The 23,447-nt window shown below is 42.1% G+C and overlaps 1 long non-coding RNA gene across 1 annotated transcript; it reads left to right on the top strand.

Moving 5' to 3' along the window:
• Nucleotides 1-1,281: 1,281 nt before the first annotated feature.
• Nucleotides 1,282-15,829, top strand: LOC113632430 (uncharacterized). The gene is made up of 4 exons (XR_003437807.1): nucleotides 1,282-1,441; nucleotides 5,158-5,356; nucleotides 6,550-6,628; nucleotides 15,629-15,829. It is a non-coding gene; the product is annotated as an uncharacterized LOC113632430 (long non-coding RNA).
• The last annotated feature ends 7,618 nt before the right edge of the window (nucleotides 15,830-23,447 follow it).

Genomic DNA, 23,447 nt, shown 5'->3' with positions numbered 1-23,447 from the left:
ATATGACAGCCCAACATGAAGACTGCACTTCCTGGAGAATGTAAGCAGAAGTAGTATTTTAAACCTCTAGGTTTTGTTCTTAAAGGGAAAGGCATATCCTTCACTTCTACTTTTCTCCTTTCTGCTGTATGGGATGGGGATGTAGTGCTGGTTCATCCTGAACCATCTGGATGAGGGCAACATAGTAGGGATGGCAGAGAAGATATAAAGGAAGGATCCTGCATTCTTCTCAAAGTTGCAGAACACAGCCATCTTACCAGGTCAGAGAAATAAACCTCTGTCCTGTTTAAAGCCTTGATAGTGTAGTGGGAGGTGGGATATCCTGTCAGAGTACTCCAAGTATCCCAAACTCATCTGTGTCCCAGCACATTGCATAGCTCCTATTAGCTGCTTCATAGAGATGCAAGGGAAGGAGGGGAAAGATGTCTAAGGAGACATTTTAGATGTTGGCAGGACTCTAGGAAGTGAAAGAAATTTTGCTTTAAGTGAGTCATGAACACACAGGTTTGGTTCCTTGTGTTTCCATTTCTTTGTACCAAATCAGGCTACGACAAAAATCTCCAATTTCATCTTGCTTCACTTTGCTATTAATTTAGTGAAAGGCTTTCTTATTATAAGTGTAGTCTTAAATGAGGCAAGGATTTCCTTCTTTGATGTATAGCCTTTTGTTCTGAGATGCGTGAGGTTTATAAATGTTTCAAAGGGCTTTCAAATCCAAATTTACTCTGATACCAGTTCTGAGAGATTGGCAGAATGCATATTAATATCTTTCTACAAGTGAACACCCAGCGTATTGTCGCCTCCATAAATAAATATTGAGTGCTAACCAAGGAGGTAGCAATCCAAGATGGTAAGTGGCTTGTTCAAGGTCACAGCTCTTCAGTGCAATGCCAAGAGGTAGAACCAAGACATCTAGAATTCATCTAATCATAACAGACTTAGTGGACAGTAGCCTCTGAAGAACGTAAGCCATCTCGTCCAAAATAAGGTTTCTCTTGAAACACCAGGAAGTATCCAATTCCTCACTCTTTCTGTTTGAAACCCAAAATATCTCATGATTGGCATTTATTTCACCATCAGTTACGGGGAAATAAATACAAGCACATTTTCCTAATTTATTTTATACCTAAGGTGGGAAATAGTGAAAGACAAGGAAGATTCTAACTCATTTCCAAGTAACTAAGAGCAGTACTTTCTCAACTTATTCCAGTCTTTGCTTCCATGAAAAGCAGCCCTTCCCATCAGAGCGAACACCTTGTTCATCTTCATCCTCTGTCCGTAGCTGGAAGCGTTACCAAGAGCACGTAAGCCTGCGTGTTCTCTTGCTTGGAGCACCAGAACAGATTCGACGGTTCAACCAATAAAAATATCTTCTGAGAACTACAGCAAGAATCCATGGAATCTTAATCATGGGGAAGATTCTGGAAGGAGAGCCAGACAGGTATTTTGCCTTCCAGACCCCTGTGACTTATGATTAAGGTGCCTCATCCGGATGGCCTCGTGTGGGCATTACTCAATATCAATAAAATCCTCATTGAATGAATAAGCGAATAGATGAAGAAACTGACCTTTGCAAACCAACTTTTTTTACATTCTCTGTTCTCAATTCAGTGGGCCATCCTATGACAGCCATTCTGTGTGATCCGTCAGTGGGTGCCCAAAATAAGAAAAGGTGTGTGTAACACAAGGCCAAAGATCCAGGAAGCCAGAAAAAAAAAGAGTGCAGGAAATTCGGAACTGTATCCTGCTTTTCCATGCGAGGAAATACAGGCGGGTGATCTGGGTAGGGATGAGGAGCCTGGGATCAAGCAGAATTCTGACATCCGGACTCAGGCTGCATTTTAGATGAAATCTGCAGGAATTTTGCCCTGCCTGCGCTTGCTGTTTGTAACTAATGAGGGAAATTTACTGGAAAATGGAGCAGCCTTGTGCCCCTGGGACTCTGGCTAGTGACTAAACATCCTGGGGGTCTGTTTACAGAGGTTGTTTTGTCTTAACCCTAGAAAAGCAAAAGTAAGGCTGGAGTATCTTACCCTTTAATCAGCATGGATACTAATCTGAGCAGGCAGGATGTGTGTTCAAGCTTCCTAAATGCACCATGCATAGAAATCAGATGGGAAAACTACCCAGTTTCTGATCTGTGAATCAGTATTATATGGCAATACCAATAGCTCCTGCGTTTATACAGAATTTGACAAGTTACAGAACAGTTCCCACGCATTATCTTACTTGAGTATCACAACAGCCTTGTGCTGGGTGTTATTCCAGTTTTATTGAATATCTTCAGGACTTGACACTGGTTCTTCAGAGGTAAGAAAAATGGGTCGATCCATGCTTCCTTTTAAGGAAGAGATCTTGGCTCCTTTGTCTCAATTGATGCCAACTTCATGCCCTAAAAAACAGCAACCAAAACCTAAATAACAGGGAGTGAAAAGGAAAGTTCTTGCAGTCCTGATAAAGGCAACTATCCAGGCCATCCAACCTTAATTTTTATAATTACTACTTGAAACCAAACCATCCTGCAGTTGTAGTGGGCTGCCCATCTGTGAAACTTCACTGACCCGGAGGGTTTTAGAACAGAAAGAAACTCAGCGATTTATGGCCCAATACCTTCATTTTAGTGAGGAGAAAGTGGAGGTTCAGAAAGATTAGATAAGATTGTCTGGCTTCCAGTTGCAACACCGCCTCTTGGCAAATTCCTTAACATATCTATACCTCAGTTTTCCCATATGTAATATGGGAATAACAATACCTATCTCATGGGGTTGTGTGAGAATTAGGATAGTGCCTATACTTAGTAAATAAGTACTAAAAAAATACTGTAGCCAGTACTACAATCATCATCATCTACCAAGCGCACATAGAAAAGTTGGGACTAAAATCTGACTCTAAATCCAGTGTTCTTTCTCCCACAGGACATTATCTAATTCTGTGGGGAGAGCTCTTCTGCCCCCTTTGAGGTGCCAAGGCATTAAAAGTAAATTCTTGTTTTCCACATCTAAATGCATAGTAGAAACTGGATTCAGAGAAAATGGATTCAGAGGCAATGGGCATCTAAGAAATTTGGTATTAGATAGATATCCACCATCACCTCGAAGAAAGGCACAACTAGCTATTTGGAATCTGTATTTGGATGGAGAGTTTCAGACAAACAAGCTACAGAAAAATAAAACATGGTAACTTCAGTAATAGGGTCAAAGAGTATATAATTCTCCCTCCTCATTTCTAGTGGCTGATTTCCCATTGTCCTTTATGTGAAGAGGAAGTGGGAGGGAGTATTTTTTAAAAATTAGAAAGTCTGGGCTTCCCTGGTGGTACAGTGGTTGAGAGTCCGCCTGCCGATGCAGGGGACACGGGTTCGTGCCCCGGTCCGGGAAGATCCCACATGACGCGGAGGGGCTGGGCCCGTGAGCCATGGCCGCTGAGCCTGCGCGTCCGGAGCCTGTGCTCCGCAATGGGAGAGGCCACAGCAGTGAGAGGCCCGCGTACCGCAAAAAAAAAATAATTAGAAAGTCTGATATTCAAGAGTTATCACAGACCAAAAAAATAAATAAATAAACTTACCCATGGGTTAGAGGGAAGGGAGAGAGGCACAGGCAGAGCCCAGAGGGGTTTTAAGGCAAGGAAACCACTCTCTATGACACTGTAATGGTAGACGTGTCATTATAAATTTGTCCATATCCATAGAATGTACTACACCAACAGTGAACCCTAATATAGGCTGTGGACTTTGGATGATGGTGTGTCAATGTAGGTTCATCAATTATAACAAATGTACTGCTCTGGTAGGAGGTGTTGATCACAGGTCAGGCTATGCATATGCAGGAGTAGGGGGTTATGGGAAATTCTGTACCTTTTGCTCAGTATTGCTGTGAACCTAAAACTGCTTTAAACAATAAAGTCTATTTACAGAGAAAGACTAATACTGTATGATATCACTCATAGGGGGAATCTAAAAAAACACAACAAACTAGTGCATATAACAAAAAAGATGCAGACTCGCAGATGTAGAGGACAAACTAGTGGTTACCAGTGGGGAGAGGGTGTGGGAAGAGGCAACACAGGGGTAAGGGGGAAAAAAGGGTTATTATGGCCTTATATGAAATCATGTGTGTGAAACTTTTGAAAATTGTAAAGCACTATAGCATTTAAAGAATCTTTCATTCAATAGAAATTAAAAAGAATTTTTTTTAATGAAGTCTATTTAAATAAATAAGCAAACTTACTTGTCGAAATACAGAACGGGCTGATTCCATCCCAAGGTCAAATGTGCCTGGAATAACACATGTAACAAGATACAGTTGTTTCACTTCAAGGGAGCCAGAGCAGTTAGACCCATTACTAGAGAGAGTCTCATTAGAGGGGAAACCAGTCATGGCACTCCAGAAATAACTCTGCTACAGACGCAAGTGGAATAGAGTTACAGAATGTTAGACTATAAGAACCTAGAGAAGAAGGTCTGTCTAAATCCTCTTTCTGTTCCCCAGAGCCTAGCCATAGGCCTGGAACAGAGTAGGTTTTCAAAGCTTCAGAAAGAACAGGGAGAAACTCTCTGGGACAGAATATTCATGAGATTAATGTTGGTGTGATCATAAGACCCCATTTGTCCACTGTGACACTGGGGTCCCCTATGACTAGATGGTCCAAGAGAGTGAAATCAGATTCTGGAGCGTGCTGATCACATCTTCGCTTTAACAGATCCCAGTCACCCCCACCTGCCCCATGAAGTACAGGGCCTTGGTTTCCATAGTGCTGGCAGAGGAGCCCTTCCCCGCATCCTGGGACTACAAGAGGTAGCAGGATAAAGGTCAAATTTCCACCTGTCCTCTGATACTCTCCTAAAGAGCAGAGTATCACCAAGGCCAGAGCCCCAAGGGCACAATGCTGCTGCTGTAATCCTACTAAGGCCCATAAAGGACATCTTAAAATCTTACTGGAAGTAGAGGAAGAGCCCTAGACTCCTAAAACAGTATTCAAAAGACGAATTTACTTGTAAGTTTTTCTACTGTTATTTTTTCCACCTCCTCATCCATTGGATTCCCAAGCAGGCTATTGGTTGTACTCCCAGTTATACTCTATCAGGATTGCCTTTCCAACTGTATTCCTCACTGGAGTTAACTTGAGGCTGTTCTGACTGCTTCTCTTTGGATTTCTCAGTGGGTTCTTTCCTGGATTCTTCGCTAAATGGTTCAAATGACTCTTCAATGAATTCCTAACTGAAATCCTGTTCCCAAACGTCACTGGATTCTCCACTGGTGTGTCTCAATCTGTGGGCATTGTTTCATGCAGAAGACATTAAATAAAAGGCAGTTGAGCAAATACAAGCAAGAGACCGAACGTTTCAGCAAAGTCTACGGTAAGTCTCGCTCCCACTTCCCTCACTCTGAGACAGGAGCAGAGGGCATGTCCGTGGCTCTCCACCATCTGGAAATGCTCTCTGCGCTGTCCAATACCTTAGCCATTAGTCACAGGTGGCTATTGAGTGCTTGCATTTTTAATTTTATTTAATTTTAATTATTTTAATTTATATAGTTATCTACTGCTCGCAGCTACCATACAGGACAGTACAGCCTTTGCTGCATTGCTTGTGTGACAGAGAGACTTAATTCTTCTCAGTTAAGGAACTGATGCCTTTTCCCTGCTACTTGTCCAGTCCAATTTCCCTTGTCAGGAATGAGAATTTCCTCAGAAAAAAAAAATTGGAAATAACTGAGAGGTTTGGACTTCACTTAGCACAAACACACTCTGAATCACTCCCATAAAACCATTCTTATGGTCCTGCTCTATCCACTGACCAACCTGATTGCCATTGTCCAAATTTGTCCTTATTATTGTTGATATTAAAAAGAACACTGTGGAAGTGCTCATGCCTAGTACTGGAAAAGAACATTTAACTTTGTTCTGTTTCCAGATACTCTCACCTTGCCATCTCATTTAGACGAACTACCATTCATTAAAAATAATTAAGAGTGGCAGAGGGGCTTCCCTCGTGGCGCAGTGGTTGGGAGTCCGCCTGCCGATGCAGGGGACACAGGTTTGTGCCCCGGTCCGGGAAGATCCCACATGCCACAGGGAGGCTGGGCCCGTGAGCTATGGCCGCTGAGCCTGCGCGTCCAGAGCCTGTGCTCCGCAACGGGAGAGGCCACAACAGTGAGAGGCCTGCATACCACAAAAAAAAAAAAAAAAAAGAGTGGCAGAGGAGGGATGCAAGTGAGATGTCCGAGGAAACTCAAGAAGGATGGGCGAGGCTCGTTAGTAAAATTCCCACAACAGCTTTACCTACATCACAGCCGGCTCCGGCTCTAAGCTCTCCTTCACCGTCCAAGGCCAAAAGCCAGAGACTTTCACACGCAAGAGTCAGGAACTCACCAACAACCAGAGTGAATTTAGGACTTGGATTCCAGCCCTGATTTTACCACTTACTAACTATGACCCTAAACTCATTTCCGCGGAGGACAAGAAGCCTCATGGTACTGTCCCCCTTAACTGTTATGCTGATCTCTAGAAAAAAAGATGCAAATGTTACTTTTCATTATTATTATTTTTCAGGGCTCCAAACAGCCTTAGTTTGGAAGGCAAAAAAATCCTCACAGCTTCCCCTACTGCAGCTTTGATGACAGATTCAACGGTAATGTTTTTTACCCCACTCTCTTCTTCCAAGACTTTTTCTTTGTAACTCACCCAGCGTGGTCCTAGCAGGCTTTGTTTAATGAGTCTGTGTCTAATACATTACAGATGCTCAAAAAACATTTCTTATAGTAACGAAATAATTAACGGGGTAGGAAACAAATCAAAATTTGAGCCAGACCCAGGTGAGGTGGGATTCATGGAGATTTCCTTATGGCCAGTGAGAAAGCTAGCAACCAGGAAACTGGGCTGTGCCTGGGATTTCCTGTAAACTCGATTCAAATACTTTGGAAATAAATACCAAGTGTTACTGAAATGTTTAAAGTTGGTAGTAAGCTGACTAGCAGCAGAGGGAACAGTGAGTGAGAAGGCAGCGTTTGCAGGGCCCAGAGGAGCTGAGTTACTTGGGGTTGGCACTAGACTCCCTTGGAGCAGAAGCAGGCATAAGACCGCCAAGGTCGCCCTCCTCACGGTGGGTCTCCGGTGGCGAAAAAACGTATTGGGAAACAAAGCAGGGAAGTACCCAGATGTCAGCTGTGCTAAGGCAAGGCAAAACCCAGGCCCGGGCCATTTCCCCACTTTCCAGTCTCCTTATGGTAGAAAGAGAATTGATAGACGATCCACTAAAATTCATTGGGCCAGTCACCAGGGGCTGAATGAGTGGGAGTCATTGGATATAAGGGACCAAATCAAAGATTTCAAAGCAAGTCAAGGATAACAAAAAGTGTTGACTGAAAGAAAAACATACAACCTAAAAGTTGCAAGTTGAGTTTTATTCGGGGATCTTCCTGAGGACTATAGCCCAGAAGACAGCCTCTCAGATAGCTCTGAGGAACTGCTCCGAAGAGGAAAGGAAGGAGCCAGGATATATATGAATTTTTCGCTGGGGAAAACAAACAAACAAACTTGTAATTGAGCATCGAAAGAGTACTGCTGATGACAAAGAACAGACATCTCAAGTTAATGATATTAGTGCTTTTCTATGTATGAGAAGATGCAAGAATCTTGGGGTCATTGAAATTTTTCCGTAGAGATGCGTCCTAACTATCACAGGCCAGTATATCCAAAGAAGAGAATGCTTCCTGTTTTTTTCCACCCTGAATTCCCCTCAGGGTGCGTTATCCTGAGCGACTGCAGGACTGGCTGATGGACTGATCCTTATAGAACTGGAATGGCCAGCAACATTCCATTCTTTACAAAAGGCAAAAGGGGAAAGTTATTAGAATCATTAAATGCAGTTGTCACTTTCAAATAAAAATGTATGCAATATGAAGTATCAACACCTACTGGGAATTGAGCAGAGATAACCAGTTTAGTAAATTAATGGGAGGATTTGTAAGAAAGGCTAGTATAAAGCATCAGAGATCAATTGAAATCATTATGACTGCGTCTTACTTGAAATAATCAAAATAAATAAAGCTAAAAGAACAAGGGAACTCAGAAAGAAAAAACCCACAGATATGGAAAAACATGAAATATATTCTGTAGCTGCAAAGTATCCTCTGGAAACATGAGTGTTAGCAAAATCCAACTAGCTCTTTATGTTTTGGCTTTAAAATTAGTTTTCCTCCAGTGAGGAAATAAATTGAGGGATGGGGAAGGGGAAGATGAGAGGAAGATTGGAATTCAATAAAATCTATTAGAAGGAAAGGAAGAAGGTAAAAGGGAAAATCAGTGATAAGCCAGATCTCAGGGGCAAGATAAGAGAATGAAAAGAAGTTACCGAGTTTGAAGAAACTCAGAGAAGTAACAGGACAAAGGAAATCTTCACGTGTTCCTCTGCAACCCAGGCAGGATGAGGAAGCTAAGGCACAGAGAGGTTAAGTAACATCCAAAAACACAGAGCTAGTTAATGGCAATTTCAAGGGCTGGTGAAATATCCATAACAACTTTCTCGTGTATTGTTTTGATAACGATTTCAATCCAGTTGTTTATGACTTAAGTGAAGTGGTTTCAATCCCCTTGTTTATGGCAAAGACAAAAAAAAAAGGAGTTGATTTTAGGAGTAAAGTTGTTTTGCTTTAAGAGTGAAGTAAGCTGTATCAGGTTGTCACCATCTCATCTGTTCTTAATAAGCACTCAGGCTCAGCTGCTAAGGGGCTGCCCTGGAGGCTTATCAATAAAAACAGATGAAGCAACTGAGAGGAGGAGACATTTAAGCTGTAAATACCCAGAGTCTGTGAGGACTACATGAGAGTTTCCATCTTGGCAAAGCTACCCTTTGCTGATCTAGTCTCCAAAGACCTTGGTGCTTTAGCTCCTGCCTTGGTGAAGGTGACCCTTTTACTGGCAGTGGCCAAAGCCATGCAGCAGCCTGAGAAGCTCACCTTGGCCACCAACACCCATGTGCCCTCGTTCTCTAGCAACTGCTCTAACAACATGGGACTTTTCACTTGAGTTTCACCACTGCTGGACACCAGCTTGTGGTCGGTTAAGCCAACTCTCCCGAAAACCAACCTCATTAAAAAATGTCCACCTCTTATGAATGCAGACTTTGTTTCTGTCCCCTCCCTTTACCTGGGAACAATAGTGTAATTAATCTTATCACTTGTTAGGAGTATGTCATTTCTTTATTGGCTTATTGAGACGTTATCCTATATGCTCTAGGCTTGTGAAATTATTGTAATCCCTGCAGTGAACCTGTGCTCAATTAACTATTGGCAAAGACTATTTCAGTCTGAGCATAATTTACCGCTCCCCCAAACAAAACATATGTCAACAGATGGATTCATCAAGAGCGGATTCACAGCATATAAACAAGACCTGAGCCTAGCTCTCAACCTTCCAACAATTTTTCTTTACCCCAAATTCTTCCAGCCAGTACTAAGGAGTCTTAATGATGAACTTCCAAGAAAGAAAGAGAGAAGAAAAGCGTCACATAAACAAGCACACGACCCTGCTGATAAGAAGCAAGGCAGGGTCTTTGATCACTCTCCATCCTGTTTCCACAAATGCAGCAGAGAGCAGGAGCGAGGAAAAGGAAAAGGAAGTAGAAGAAATGTCAGAATTGCAGGCTTGTTCCAGGGTCCTGGGCCAGGAGCCTTCAGGAACATCACCTTCCTAAACCGAGCCAGGCTAGATGCTGCAATCTTCTTATTCACTGAAAGTGAACCGAACAAACGTGTGGAATTTTTAAAAAAAAAGAGGGCTTCCCTGGTGGCGCCGTGGTTGAGAGTCCGCCTGCCGATGCAGGGGACGCGGGATCGTGCCCCGGTCCGGAAAGATCCCACATGCCGCAGAGCGGCTGCGCCCGTGAGCCGTGGCCGCTGAGCCTGCCCGTCCGGAGCCTGTGCTCCGCAACAGGAAAGGCCACAACAGTGAGAGGCCCGCGTACTGCAAACAATAAATAAAATCAATTTAAAAAAAAAAAAGAGAAAGACTCCAGGAGAAGAGAATGTCAGGGTCAAGTGAGAACTCGGTGATTCCCTGAGAAAGCAACTGTGACTTAAAGTGCATGCGACCTGAAACTGGAAAGCGCACTTAAATAGCAAGAGCTTCTGGATGCTCTCAGCCACATGCACCACACCTGAGGACAGCAGGCGTGGAATGGATGACGGAAAGCTGAGAAGACCAACCCCTGCTCCCACAGATTATACTGTTCACTGCGCATGCCCCAAGCCTCTTGGGAAAAATTGGTACCTCGTCATGGTTTTCACGGCCCAGGTCTTACCTGACAGGTCCTTGGCTCAGAGGCTCAGAGCCCTCCACAAGGGCTCCAGGAGAGACTTGCAATCCTTCCTTTAGATTTTGCACAGTGACAGAGCACTCCCACCAGTTAAGGGAATCTGGGCAGTCAGAGTGGCCCTGGCCTCCTGTTCCACCTGCCTCACCTGTCCCCTCAGTCCACCTCTCCTCCTGTTCCTTCAGCTGCTCCACCCTGAGCCGAAGCACTCCCCATGGGGTTCCCAAGCCTCTCCTGGTGTAACCTGAGCCTGGGCTGCTCGCTTAGCACCTGCTGGTCACAAAGCCAGCTCCTGAGAGCAGCATGTAGCTCAGCCCTGGACCCTGGGCCTCACCTCCCCAGGTCCCACGTGCCCTCTTCCCTTTGTCTAAGGTCTAAACATCAGTCGAGTCTCAAGAAGCTGCTTCCAACTAGTCGAACCCAGAATCTGTTCTTCCTAGAGGCCCTGGGGTTGGCATCATGAATTTGGCACTTAGCTTGTCATTTATCTTTTTTTATTGTTGTTATGTGTTTCTTTCTAAGACTAAGTTCATAATCTCTATCAGGGAGGGGCCACACTGTTACCCCTGTTCGTATGTCCAGGGCAATAAAGAATATGTTGATGATGATAATGAGGAGGGGGAGAAGGATGTGTTCCTTAGGGTTTCTGGGTACACTGCCACACTGCCATCTGAGTCAGGCAGTGTCCTCGGTACCAGAGAGACAAGACTCTCCCCTTTATCGTCAATGAGCTTCTGATCAAAAGGGCAAGACTAATGTGTGGAAGAGGAGGGAAACACTTTAAGCAAGGACAGGCTAAGATATGAGGTCCTGCATGGCCTTTCATTCATTTATTCAATAGAAAGCACCTGTGCATCGTAGCACAGGCCCTGTGATAAGCGTTGAGCACACAGTGGCGCATAAGACATGATCATTGAGACATGAGCACACAGTGGTGCATAAGACATGATCAGCTAATTACTAGGGAGCGTACAGTCTAGAGGGGAAGAGAAGCAAGCAGGCAGCAAATTGCACTGCCGTTCGTTGAAGGGGGAGTGTGCACAAGGGACACCCTCTCGGATCTTGGAAGGATGCAAGGAAGGCATGACATCACAACAGCCCAAGGATGAGTGTTGCCCTGTGAAGGGGGTGGGTGTTGTAGGGAGAAGCTCCTGGTACAAGAAAAAGAAGGAAATCCTTCTTTCTCAGTCTTTTTCCTAGAACTGTCATCTCTCCCATGCAGTTCAGGGATAAAATAGAATTTAAGTTCATGAAGGAATGGCAGAGAAAACAGAGAAAATAAAGAATTTTTAAATCGTGCTCTGAGGTTGCATTGGCAATACACCATCCTGATTTTAAAAGGCACATGGGCAACAACTATAATAGAATAATCTGTAATGGGGGCGGGGAGGGGAGGAGGGAAGCAAATGCAAAACTATATATACAGCTTGCCTGTAACTGAATAAAAAGAAAAAAGCAGGGCACAATAGACACCTGTGAAAGGCTGTGAAGGAAATGCTACCAAATCACCTCTCGTGTGGTTCTACGTGTATAATAAGATTTTGGATGTTTCTCATTTATTTTAATAATAATTTCATTGAGTGAGCATGATTTACTTTTATTATAAGGGGTAAATTATTTTTTAAAGAAAATATAAATGCTGCCACCCTTTTTGCATGTTCTGACATGTATGTTAACTCATTTAACAAATGCATATTGAGTGTCAGACATTGTTCTAAGTATTAGTAGAACATGAGATAGGCTTAGTTCCTGACATCATGGTAAAGAGAGACATCAGTAAATAAACAAGTAAATATAAATAAGCTGGATGAGATCAGTAGTGTGGAAAAAAATCATCGAGGAAGGGTTACAGATAGTGCTGGTGTGGCAGACGTCTGGAGGAAGTTAGTGGCTATGCTGTTTTACATAGGGCTCTGAGAAGGTCTCCCTGAGAAAGGCTTTTAACAAAGTGAGGGAGACAGCTATATGCTATCTGGAGAAAGAGTGTTCTCGGCTGCAGGAGCATTAAGTGCAAAGGCCCTGAGGTGACATGGAAACGGGCTTGGTTAATTTCACGCACTGTTGCCTGGTCTTCTCCCAATATAGTATGAGTAAAATTAAGAGCCACCAGAGAGAAATTTTCAGAACATAAATATATATACCAGACTTAATTTAGTCAGCAAATATTCATTGAGTGCCTGTAAGATACCAAGCAGTGTTCTAGGTGTGAGGGACCAAGCAAAGTCCAAAACAAAGTTTCTGGCCGTAATGAAGCATAACCTTGTGGAGGAAGCAGCTGACAAGTTAAAGAAGTAAAATATATATACACTTCATACACCACACAGTACAAGTGGTAAGAAGGAAAGCAAGGCAGAAAATAGAGACAGGGCTGTGTGTTGGGTGAAGAGCCACAGACCTAGATGGATTCTGAAAGGGACATAGGCAAGTCAAAAAGATGAAGGGACACATAGCTAATTTTCCTATTCTGGAATTGGTGCTTCAGTATGTCTTTATAGTGATAAATAAAGATCATAATTTCAAAACAGCGACAAATCAATTTAAGACCATGTTCTGTGTTATTCCCTCATTTTTCATAGAGCAACTGGCATGGACTTGAGGAATGTCACTGCTTAAGTGTAGCTTAAGCAAAACAGAATTAAGGAATCAAGTCTGCTAGAATAACAGCTAACATCTATTGAACACTTTACAGTGCCAATCCCTGTTCCACGGGCTAGATATATGTATATTTAATTTATATAAACAAAACATATTTATCTGCACAGCAGTTCTGTGAAGTGGATACTGTTATTCCCAGTGTATGAACACAATGAATGAACAAAGTTAAACTACTTGTTTCAGGCCACACAGTTAGTGAGTGGCTGAGCCTGGAACACAAATCCATGGTACCTGCCATCCAGGGGCAAGCTTGAACCCCTGTACCATACGTACTGCTCCCATGGCCAGAAAGGAAGCCCATACATAATGGATCTCCCAGTAAAATAGGGATGACTTAGAATCACACAGTGTCAGGTCTTGAAATTAATTCAGAAATCTTCTCACACATCCTGATCTTAGAGACCCGGAAGGAATGACCCAAACCCAGACGTCAAGTGTTCAAATTCCCAAGCTGTCCTTTCTTCAGTATAATGTGTTTGTGTTAGATGTTGTTTATGGCTGTATATCTAGATCTATAAATCCCACCTTTGCTTAAAGAGCATTAATAAACAAAATTCCCAGCAGGGTGTGCCTGGCCTTTAGGACTTAGGAAGCCGGATTTCTATAGAATGCATACTCATAAAGACGCATACGTGTTCCTGTTCTAATCTGGTGGACTGTTCTGATACCGTGGATGGTGTCGTTCCTCACAAAGATCCTGTCGTCCATGCCATCTGTGGCAGGAATCATCCCCATCTGACACTTGGTCCAGCACAGATTTCCACTGGCTCATCACTAGCTCTTGCTGGTAACACATCCCTTGGTTTGGTACATCTCCATACCGCTTCTGGTCAAGACGGTAATGACGCAACCATTAACATTGATAGTGCTCTACAGTTTGGTTCAGTAGGAACAAGTCCTACGTGACAAAATAATAGTCATTCCTGAGGCTGCAAGCAGGGAAATACAACAATAAACACGGCTCATCATTCTTTTTTCCCCCAACAAATATTTATCAGGCACTTATGTGCAAAATTAAGAAGAAAGTAACCTCTCCTCTTACCCTCTCCCATCCTTATTGGAGAGGAGAACTGGAAAGGGAAGAGCATAGGACCCTAGGCCTCGATTTTGCAATCTAGGTTAGGAGGCAGATACCTTATCGAAGCAAGTAAACAAGGAAAAGAACCATGCTGAGAGTTTAGAAGGACAAGTGATTGAAATCAGGGATTGAGAAATTGGTATCGGAGACCATAGCATTTGGTATGAATGTTGGCGATTCGGAAATTAGAGTAGGGAAAGGACATTCTGAACCTGAAGCCCTGTTGCACCAGACGTTAATGTCAACCACTAAGAAAAGATAAGCAAGTAGCCTTTGGGTGGGAGGTGGTCCGCTGACGAGATGTACCTGAAGGGATTCCACCGAAACGATAAGAAGTCGTTATTCTTCCTTGAGGTCATAAGACAGGACTCCTTTATGTAATTGCTCCCATTTATAGAGAAAGGAAAAGTTCCATTCTGGTTCTCCTGTCCACAGTAATGAAATGAGATTTCTTTTATCACCTCTGACTCCAGGTCCACCCCTCCCCCTCCCCCAAATCCTCGCTCTTCGAGATCTTTCACTGAGCACCTAGTAATGCCTCCTAGGATGCTGAACAATGCTCAGAAAAAGATGAAAATTACACGAGTTCTCCCTGTCAGGATTTCAAAGAGTCACGAAAGAGAGAGGCATACAAAGAAATAATGGCATCTAAGATAAGACTAGCGAGAATGCAGGTCTGAATAAAATCCAAGGAGCTAGAGTGTAAAAGTTCAGGAACTGTGGCATTGGGGGAAGGAAGATCTTGAGAAGAGCCTGGCCTGAGACACCTCACAGGGCATTTGCCAGTAAGGGGTGGAATAATGTTGAAGAGTGTTGGAGAGAACACTTGAACCAGATTAAAGGCCAAGTGGGTTTAAAACAAAGTGGTGAGTTTGGTGAGTAGAGAGCATACATTTCAGGACTGGAGACTTGCTGGGAAGCCAGAGAGAGATGAAGGGCCCTGAGTGTCATGTTAGGGAGCCTGGGCTCCACCCTGTAACTCAGTGGGCAGATACCCCTCGCTTCATATCCACACGGTGACTTGCTGGAAATAGGAATTTCTGCGCCCTACTTCAGAGTGTAGGACCTAGGAATCTACATTTTTAACTGCCTCTCCAGGTGATTCTTAAATAAAGTGTGATAACAGTGGCCAGAGTAAGGGGACCTTTGAAAAATTTTAAGCATGGGAGAAAAGTAAACAAATTGACGTTTAAAAAATATTACATACGTACATACTATATGTGTGTGTATGTGTGTGTTTCATATCTAACCTTTGTACTAGTTCAAAACTATTTTCCATGTGTGGGCATCTCATTTCCCCCATTAGGAGAGAAAGACCATGCTTACCTCGACGTGCATCATCAACTAATCACTCCTCCTCTGACCATAGCCAACAGTGCTTCAGGGTCTTCAAACATAGGTGGCAGGAGTCCCCATGCAGGGGAAAGGCCACACCTAAGACCTCCTTCCGAGATCCATACTGGTCCCAGCATCTTCAGCACCTCATCCAATGTTCCAGTGTTGAAGGGCTGCTACCTTATCTGCCATAAGTCTGATATATCTAATTATGGTACTGCCCCTCCTTAATGGCTTTCCATTGTCCACAGGAATAAGGCCAAGTGCCAAGGTAAAGCATGAAAAAACCATCTCAGTCCAGTCCCTACCTACTTTTCCTAAATTATTTCTTACCGATATCACCGGTGCACTTGAGGGACCAACCACATGGAACTACTTATCATTCCCAGGTATGTGACATACATTTCCATCTCTGTACCCTTGCACATGCTGTGTTTTCTGTGAAATACCGACTGTCCTGACTCCACATTAGTGTCTTCCTGGGAAACTCCTACTCATGCTTCAAGATCCAGCTTAGATGTCACCTCCTCTGTGAAGCCTTCCTTGATTCCCTCTGAGAGAAATACTTGAATTACTCCACCTCTTTCAATTATTATCTGGCTGTTTTGATTCTGGCAAAGAAGAGTCGTAACAGCTCCTTTCTCTATCACCTATCCTGTCTTTTGCAGCCCTTCATATATTTAGCATATTTCGTTAATACTAAAGTACAAAAATAACAACCACATAAATGACAAATTAATAGAATTTTTCTCCCTACTGATTGAGCGATTTCCAATGGGATATGGTGTTCTTGTTTGCCCTTTGTTTTAATATTTGGAGAATAGAAGCTCTACTCAACAAGTTGTAAAATTTCTTTCTTCCTTTCATTCTTTCTTTTTTCTTTACTACTGTTTATGCTCTTGAACTCTTGTTTGCAGAAAAATCGTTATATTTCTTTCCAAAGAATACTATGACAAAGTGCCATACACTGGGTGGCTTAGAACAACAGAAATTTATTCTCTCAAAGTTCTGGAAGCCTAGAAGTCCAAAATAAGTGTCCATGGGGCTGTGCTCTCTGTGATGGTTCTAGAGGGAGAATCCTTCCTTGTTTCTTCCTGCTTCTGGGGGCTCCAGGTACTCCTTGGCTTGTGGCACATCACTCTAGTCTTTGCCTCGTCTTCATATGGTCTTCTCCCTTCGAGATCCTTACCTTAATTACATCTACAATGGCCCTTTTATCAGATAAGTCCACGTTCCAGATTCCAGAGATTAGGACGTAGGCGTATCTTTTGGGGCGCTACCATTCAGCCCACTACAATGATCTTCTTGCTTACAAGCTATGTGTCGATAGTGTTTTCATTATGTCACAAATGCTAATAAAATGTTTTTGACATTTTGGCGTAACTTAGGAAGTGCCTAGAACACAATCTCACCAAGTGTCATACTTTTTTTTTTTTTAATTTTATTTATTTATTTATTTATTTTTGGCTGTGTTGGGTCTTCGTTTCTGTGCATGGGCTTTCTCTAGTTGCGGCGAGCAGGGGCCACTCTTCATCGCGGTGCGCAGGCCTCTCACTGTCGCGGCCCCTCTTGTTGCGGAGCACAGGCTCCAGACGCGCAGGCTCAGTAGTTGTGGCTCACGGGCCTAGTTGCTCCACAGCATGTGGGATCTTCCCAGACCAGGGCTCGAACCCATGTTCCCTGCATTGGCAGGCAGATTCTCAACCACTGCGCCACCAGGGAAGCCCACCAAGTGTCATTCTGATAGATGACAGAAGGTGATATAGCAGGAAAATTGGGTAATTGATCATTCATTCAGATTTGCTTTGGATGTTAACATAACTTAAACTCTTGACATAGGAAACCACTAAAAGAGCAGCCGACTTCAATTATCTTTAAAAATGCTTGGTTGCAACCAGCTAGTCTCCTTCCCCTGATAGATTACCTTGTCCTCTTTGGTGAATTTGAACAGTGTAATAGTTGGGAATCAAGCTCTCCTAAATTAAACTGAGATTTACCCTGTTTTAATTACCAAAGCAGAGAACAAAGAAATGTTACTACTCAAGAAATCCTATTAATTCTAAATAAAATTACACACAAGCACACACTGAAGAGTGTAACATTGAATAACTTACATCTAAAAACTTTGTTTGCAGTTTAAATCAGGGTTTCTCAACCTTGGCATTATTGGCATTTGGGACTAGATAATTCTTTGCTGTGGGGCTCCTGTGATTAGAGGGTGTAACCTTCCTGGCCTCTACCAGCTGGATGCCAGCAGCCCCTGCCTAAATTGTGATGACCAAAAGTGTTTCCAGACATTGACAGATGTCCCTGTGGGACAAAAGTGCCCCTAAATGAGAACCACTAGTTTCAATGGGAAAACTCATATTTTAAAAATGGAAAAGTAAACATTTCTGTGTTGATTTGTGCAGAAGGGAAAGTGATCCTGATAGTTGTGGTATTACAAATTTGCTCCTAAAAACACAGAAAAATTTTTGTGAGGAGCTAAAATAGAAAGCAGTTATATTTCAAACTTATTGTTACTTATGCTTTCTGAATTTATTTCCCCATATTAAAAAATGGAAATTATAATACCCCTTGGAACACTATGAGATCAAGTAAAATAACAAAATGTAATACAAAATAAAATAACAAATATAAAATATAATACAAAATACAATACAAAGTAAAAAAACAAAATATCAGAGAGCTAAGCACATAGCAGGTGCACAAAAAAGTTAGTTTTTTTCTTTCCTCATGGACCTGTGGAGGCCTTTCTGTTGTTTTCTTTGGTTGTCTCATTATGTTTTTTTCTTGTGTGTTTCAGCATAACTTTGGTTCCAGAGGATTATATTAAGACTTTGTAAAGTGATATTCTTGTCTAAAGCAAACCAGAATCTAGATTTGGCTGTTTGTGGAACTTTCTTGCTTTTAATTTTAAGGGAGAGAGAGAAGGGGAAGGGGCGAGGGCACACTAGAGAAAAGGAAAGAATATCTCTCTCCTGCAGCCACCCTGACAGATATTGTTTTAGAGAAGTTAGAAAAGAAGTTAGAGGAACCACATTCAGAAAAGACTGTAAAAGACTCAGTATAAGCAATGCTAAACTTACCCCATAGGTTGCGTTTTCCAAAAAGATCTTGTGACCCACTCCATTGGTGGAGGGACCTCTCTACATGCAATATTATTGAGTGTAGACTTCCCACTGGGACACTACTGGCCTTCACTGGTAACCCATTCCTGGGTACAGTAAGTTTTCATAGCTCTCCCACCTAAAATATTAATAACTAAACATTAACGATAAAAGGGCCCCAGTGTATGAGGAAAAGGGTTCCAGTTTGGTTCAGTAACAAGATCATGCTATAATGGAGCTTTTATATATTTAGATCAAATCAGTCTTCAGACTCCAGATTTACATATTTAACTAACGTATTTTCTACAAGGGCCTCAAATTAAGTAAGTTCAAAACAGGGCTCCTCTTCTCTCCCCAGAACCTCTTCCCCCCTTGTGTCACCCATCTCAGTGATGTCACTAACCTCTTCTACTCCCTACTCATCTCTGCTGACCTCTGCTCTGGCCCCAAACTTGTCAACTGTGACCTTCTCCCTTTCTCCCTATCCCATAGATCTAATAAACTAAATCCTGTCGATTCAGTTTCTTAAGTAGCTTTTAAATCTGTGCCTTCCTTCCATTCCCCTTCAGTCCTGCCCCCTCCAATTTAGTGAGCACAGTATAGATTTATCTTCTAAAGAGCAAACCTTTTTTGCCTCCTTCTCCCACTTAAAACCTTTCACTGGTTCCCTCATTGTTTCCTGGATAAAGTCCAAACTTTTAATACAAAGGCTTTGGCTACATCCTAAAGTTCATTTCTTGGCACTAACCAGCCCTCTAGCACTGTGGTCACTGCACCACCACCCATAAACACGCAGTGTAAACCGTGGTCTCACCGGAGTACTTTAAGTTTCCCGAAACACCACGCTCTCCTTGCTTCTGCTCCTCCCACCCCAACCCCTAGCCTTCTTTCAGCTTACTTTATCCTGCTCCTTCGGTTTTGGTTTAGACATCATTCCTTCAGGGAAGATTTCCTTGGTCTGCCCAGAGAGGGTCACGTGTCATCCTCTGGGGTTCAGTTTCATGTTGACTTACACTCACAAGGCAGTAAGCTTCTTCTTGTTCCACAATTTCATCCCCAGCACCTAGTCCATAGTGTGCTATTAATAATAGTTGTTAAATAATTGAAATACCTGGCAAATGATAATAAGATTTCAGTTCTCTTGACTGTGATCCTTATATTTATCTCAGTATCTCATATTACATACTTATTTATTTATTGAATAAAGAGGTATGCTTTTTCTGTCACACATAGATCTTTCAGTCTGTACCCAAGCCCACTGCCGTTATTATCTATATTCAATAGAGAACTTTCTCCTAAGCCCAGGCCTAAGTTTTGTTTATTAGTTTGTTTTTCTGTTATGTTGTTTTAAAGAATTGCCAAAAGTTTAGTGTGCATTTTAAATGTTCTTTTAAAATATTTAAACTATATATATATTTGTGTGTGTGTGTGTGTGTGTGTGTGTGTGTGTGTGGTATGCGGGCCTCTCACTGCTGTGGCCTCTCCCGCTGCGGAGCACAGGCTCCAGACGCGCAGGCTCAGCGGCCATGGCTCATGGGCCCAGCCGCTCCGCGGCACATAGGATCCTCCCGGACCGGGGCATGAACCCATGTCCCCTGCATCGGCAGGCGGACTTTCAACCGCTGCGCCACCAGGGAAGCCCTAAACAATATTTTTAAGACATCAGTGATGTAATCTGATATTTTCACATATTTCCTTTTTTAAAAAATTATGGTAAAAAAGTACATAACATAAAATTTACCATCTTATCCTTTTTAATTACAAGATAGATAACATGTGCTTATCTAGCATGTATTTTTATTATATCACTGAAACTAAAGCAAAATACCCTGCTCATTGGGTTAAAATGGCCTGCTCTATGTGTGTACACTTCAGTACAATTAGTAAAAAAGAAGTCTAGAATTCACTCTGTCTTTCATATTCTAATGACACACTGCACATGAAGATGTATACATCTTCTCCTCTGTTTTTTTCATATCAGGGTGCCACGCCCATGGTCTAAAACAAGACCTCTGATTAAGCTTGTCTCATTCTCAGCTTAACATTTCATCTCCATGATCTCAACGGTGAAGAGTTTGTTAACTTAAAACAATAAAACAGCCAGTTATTTTACCAGCAAAATGGGTTTATTCGGGAGCAGCAAAAAATTGCAACTTGGGGACATGCAACTGTGGTGAACCCCATGCAAGTCCAGTAAAACAAAAGAGAAGAAATTATTTTACAGAGAAGGGAAATTTGGGAGCTATAAAAACACAAATTTCATTGGAGGAAACTGGGAGTTCAAAGTATAGTAGCTTTTCATTAGCTGAGTTTCGAGAGTCTTTCTTTCATTGGCTGAGCTGTTGCCAGGCAAGAAGAAAATCTTTCTTCCCCCTATTGACAGCAGTAGTGTCACATCCTGCCAGAAAAGTGAGGTACACCTCTTTCCGTTGGAATCTGTATTGACGTCAAATGGTACGTGCCTGAGAGTTCTCTCTTCTAGCCTCCTGACTTCATCTTAATGAGGTTTCCCTTTATTAGTTTTCACAAAGTCAGTAGGTTCTTCTTACTTTTTAATGGCCTAAAAGGGGTCCACAATAGCCTCTGTTAAGACATCATGAACTTCAGCATGAATTTTAGTATGTGCAGGTGTTCTGGCCACATCTACAAGTGTTTCCCTGTCCATCTCTTCACTACCATAGACTTGTTCCAAAAACTGTAATGCCTTTTCCTCTGCAGCTGTCAATCCTCCTGTTATTCTTCTGGGATGAAGACCCTAATAATAAACACACAAACACAAAACCATCCCAGCACTGGAATTCTTTACTTAGATGCAACTATAGTTCATGGTTAAGTAAAATATTTTTTTGAAGGGATATTCTGGATCATTCACACCCTTTAAAACAGTTAAGTTAATGTGCTGACTTTCTGAATACACTTAAGAGGCTAAATAGTCCGTTAAATTCATAGGAAAAGAACAGGCTGCTTTAGCACAGTGTCAAAGCGAAAGAAACTATAAAGCCATCTTAACCATTTTTAAGCATAGAGTTAAGTAGTGTTAAGTGTATTCACATTGTTGTGCTACGGATCTCTAGAACTTTTTCATGCTGCAACACTGAAACTGTATATCCACTAAACATTCATCTCTCTCCTCTCCCCAGCCCTTGGCAACCACCTACTCTCTTTTTCTATGAGTTTGACTACTTTACATACTTCATATAAGTGAAATCATACGGCATTTGTCCTTTTGTGAATGGCTTATTTCACTTAGCATAATATCCTCAAGGTTCATCCATACTGTACCATGTGACAGGATTTTCATCTTTTTTAAGGTGGCATAATATTCCATTGTATGTTTATACCACATTTTCTTTATCCCTTCATCGGTCAATAGACCTTTGGGTTGCTTCTGTGTCTTGGTTATTGTGAATAGCGCAGCAATGAACATGGGTGTGCAAATATCTCTTTGACATCCAACTTTGGTTTCTTTTAGAAAGTGAAGGAGTTCAGAATATGCTGGTTTTCAGGTTCATATATGTATTTGTTGAGCTTACTCCTTTTGCTTAACATTTTGTTTGTGAGATACAACCATACTGTTTCATGTAGCTTCAGATCATTCAATTTCGTTGCTATGTGCTATATTGATATTTTATAATTCTACTGAAATTTATTTTTCTATTCTAGTATTATAGGTATATGATCTTTTTCTGGTTTGGGACTATTACAAACAGTTCAGCTAAGTACCTTCTTATTCAGTTATCTTAGTGAATATGTACTAGAGTTTCTCTAAGATAGATACCCTAAAGTACAATTGCTAGGCCATCGGTATGCATACATTCAACTGTACTAAATAATTAAAATTTATTTTTCAAAAATATTGTACTGGGCTTCCCTGGTGGCACAGTGGTTGAGAGCCGCCTGCTGATGCAGGGGACGCAGGTCCATGCTCCGGTCCGGGAGGATCCCACATGCCACGGAGCGGCTGGGCCCGTGAGCCATGGCCGCTGAGCCTGCGTGTCCGGAGCCTGTGCTCCGCAACAGGAGAGGCCACAACAGTGAGAGGCCAGCGTACCGCAAAAAAAAAAAAAAGAGAAAAAAATATTGTACCAATTTAAAGTCTTATAAGCATATAGGAGCTTGGCAGTGTTCCACATCCTCACCAGTATTTGGTGTGACCCCATGTTAAATTTTTTCTGACCTCATGCGTGTGTGATAGTAACTTAATTTGCATTGTCCATTTTGCCTAGGAATCTCACAGGTCAAGAGAGGCCATCAGTCGCTTCCACCTTTTGAGGTGTCTATGATATTTTAAAAAAATAAGAAATGCCAAAGCACAAAAATATTGTGCTATTTATAAGATAACTACAATTTTAAAAAATAATCCTTTTTTAATTTGTAAATTAATTGTAATTCACGTTACAAGCAGTGTGATCCTCCAGGAATGGAATGCAAGTTTTAAGTCTTACAGGGAACATCTTCCATCTCATTAATGTATACCTATTACTGTATGTACAACTCTCATTTAGAGATAACATCAGAAAGTCCTGTTGAAGGAACTTTTCAAATAGAAGTCCTGAGCTAAATGGTCATACTGACTTCATCTGTCTACCCCCTCTCCCCCTCCATCCTGCCACCCTGCCCCCATCTCCACTCCCAACTCTTGCACTTGAGAAAACCGTCTGTAATGTCTGCTGGACCTATTGGTTCCACCCTAATTTTGTTAATGAAATACTTGAAAATGAACACTGAGGGAAAAACTTCAAAACTAATTCACAAAATAATAGTCTGGTGGATACGTCAAGAGAAGAAGGGATCTTTCCTCCTGCTTTGCTTTGTGAGGGTTCTTTACTCAACAAGCACTGATTAAGTACCGTCACATTCAAGGAAGTATGCTAAGCACTTTGAAGGAAATAAAGAAGAGTAAAACCAGGCGCCTGCATTCCCTGAAGCTCATCTGCTAGTTGGGGAACTAGGCATGAAA

The sequence above is a fragment of the Aethalodelphis obliquidens genome, unplaced genomic scaffold (genome assembly GCF_003676395.1).
Source record: "Aethalodelphis obliquidens isolate GAN/ISIS:26980383/991018 unplaced genomic scaffold, ASM367639v1 scaffold36, whole genome shotgun sequence".
NCBI lineage: Eukaryota > Metazoa > Chordata > Mammalia > Artiodactyla > Delphinidae > Aethalodelphis > Aethalodelphis obliquidens.
Note: the sequence above shows the minus strand (reverse complement) of the source record. Positions and strands in the feature narration are given on the sequence as shown.